A 2569-nucleotide genomic window follows, 5' to 3' on the forward strand; every position below is an offset into this window, starting at 1 on the left:
CCATCCCTCGAACTGAACCTCCCGATTCATGGTGGCAGATCTCCCCGACACCACCTCCTGCATCTGGTGGAAGATGAAGCTCTTCTTTGCCTCCAGTCAGCTGGTTCCTACCGCCTCTCCTCTCCCCTTAACAATAAAGTTTCAAGCGGACCGTCAATTTGCCGAGGTAATCGCAGCCAGGGGAAGGTGAGTGCCAAGGATTATTAATAGTGTTCCTTGATTAGTTAAGGGAAAGATAAATGTGACACCGCCACCAAAATCCCTGAATATCTGATACCAGTGAGGAGTGGGTATCACCTGCCAAAAATAGAAAAAGCAAGAGAGATTATATAAGTGGGGTTCCTACCCCGACTTCCACCTCTTTTTGACCACCTCCATATCTAACACCCTTTTCAAGCCCGCATTAGGAGAGATCCAAAAGGTAAGTAGCAAGAAAACGTTCAAACTCCCACAGCAAAGGTGGATTCGGCCGCTCCCGGCAGGAACCCCGGACCCGCGCCCGAAGGAAAGCAGATAAGGATTATCTTCCATCACGCCGACCCCGTCCCCCCTTCCCCCAGACAAAAGCCCAGAGACAAAGAGGTGCAAATCTTCCCACCAGATGAATGGCTTCCCGCAGAGAAAACTGTAAACGAGAAGAATGGGACGTTAAAAGGGGGAAATAGGTGAACACATTTGAGGGGGAATGAGGAGAAAAGACGGGGAGAAAGTGAGGAAATGGAAATACCAAGACAGGGAAGGGGAGAAAGTGAAGGAGAACGGGAGCGAGGACTCGGTGAAGAGAATTTACTGAAATGCTCGATCGTGAGCCAAAGGCAACCCCCCCGCCGCAAGCCACGTCGCAGGAACGAAGCCTGTTTACGCACCGTCGATTGTAAGCAATGGGATGACGTTGCTCTCCGCCGTGCGGTCATTAGGAAGATAAAGGAAAGGTGTCACCGTTTTTGCAAAGGACTCCCGGCTTTCTGCTTCAACTTGTGGCGTGGGGGCTTCTTGCTGTTGATGAAATTCTCCCTGAGTTGTTTGCTTTTGTCAAGGGCGGGTTAACTTCTACTTCATTTACTTGATCGTTTACTTAGTTAAGAATACCACCGTTACGGAAGCTTCTGTGCAGACAACTTGGAAATCCACGGTGTGGATTTTGCAAATAGTTCGGGCAGGAAAATTGGCAATATCTCAGAAATAAAGAAAAAGGCGTCATTCGTCTCGCAGGGATGATGAGAAAAAGGGTGAAGGGTCGAGTGTGAAACTGCCAATTCGTGAAACGCCTCTTATATTAGAATAACATAACGGTTCTGACTAAAGCTCGGTGGTTAAAAGCTTCGAGAAGTTTCCTAGCTGTCCTTAAAACAGATGCACTCGCTGCGGTCAGAGGCGGGCCTCAGCCACCCCTCCATGTTCGGTCCCCAGGCTGTGTGTCGCTTTGCCGGCGGCCCCGCGGGCTGGCGAGCAGGGGACGGGAAGCTGGGGGAAACGTTATTTACGCTATACAGATGGCTCCACCTGATCTGGAGCCTCGTTTTTCTGGCACCTCTCACTTTTCGCCTTCACAGCATGATTAGGCCCAGGCGGCCCGGCGGCTCCGGTGACGAGGGAAAGCGGGACGAGCTGGCGCACCCGCAGGGGTGCAGAGGGAAGATGGCGGTCTGCCATCCCCCGGCGCGCGGGCACGGAACGCGGCTCAGACGCCGGGTAAGCTACACGCCTCCGGCCGGTTCGCTTGGCACGAGGCTAATTAACCCGATTGGCGTCTGCCGGCACAGCAGGCAGCCCCGGGCATCGCCTCTGCCAGCCGAGGGCTTGAGTTACCCCCGCGGGCAGCCCTCCAAAGCAGGGCGGGCTCGGCACCGACACACGGGTCACCCGCAACGAGGGCATCTTTGCTGGCGGGCGGTCAGGAGTCGGGAGCGTTCCCGTTCGTAGGGACCTCAAAGGCGGAGGTTCCGAGGCTCCGAGAAGGAGGACACCTCCGGGACGGGTTTGTAAAAGGTTCGTAAGAATGAAAAGAAACGGCGGAGGCCGAGGCCAGGCTCCTTTGTGGGCTGAAGCAGGGAAGCGGACGGCCATGTCGTATCAGGCCGGAGGCGTCTCCGCTGGAAGCAAGGAGGGACTCCTCCCTTCCGCCGGTGAAGGAGAAGTAAAGGGACGCCAACTACAGAAGCCCGAGCACGTTGGTGTCTCTTGTGAGCAGCTCTCCATCCATGGGTCTACACCTAACCTCGGCGTAAACCAGGCTAACGACTGGGATTTAACCTGTGCTACACCGGGCTTTTTCAGCTCCCCGAAGGGACACGATTCGTGCCCTTTATCGCACCCATTCGCCTCCCAGCTCCGAAACAACGGGGGCAGCTGAGCGAGAGCGACCCACGCGGGAAGGAGCGTGGAGCTCCTCAGCGGGGCTGCAGCCGGCCCCGGCTCGGCGCCCTGGGGCGCAGCTCCGCTGTCCCTGCAGATCGCGGGCAGGGATGCGCTCAGCCTGGGGAGAGGGGCTCGGCTCCCCCGTCCCTCTCCTTCTCCTTGGAGCAAACCAAGCCTCTCGCGTTTCTCGGGAGTTACACGGGACGCGGGG

The 2569-nt window shown here is 56.4% G+C and overlaps 1 protein-coding gene across 1 annotated transcript in view; it reads left to right on the plus strand.

Annotated features, from left to right (window-relative positions):
* The first annotated feature begins 356 nt into the window (after positions 1–356).
* Positions 357–2569, plus strand: part of PVALB (parvalbumin) — a 12073-nt gene continuing 9860 nt past the window's right edge. The window contains exon 1 of the mRNA XM_010282800.1: positions 357–421. The gene's annotated coding sequence lies outside the window, so the exon portion shown is untranslated. The remainder of the gene's footprint in view (positions 422–2569) is intronic.

The sequence above is a fragment of the Phaethon lepturus genome, unplaced genomic scaffold (assembly GCF_000687285.1).
Source record: "Phaethon lepturus isolate BGI_N335 unplaced genomic scaffold, ASM68728v1 scaffold8492, whole genome shotgun sequence".
NCBI lineage: Eukaryota > Metazoa > Chordata > Aves > Phaethontiformes > Phaethontidae > Phaethon > Phaethon lepturus.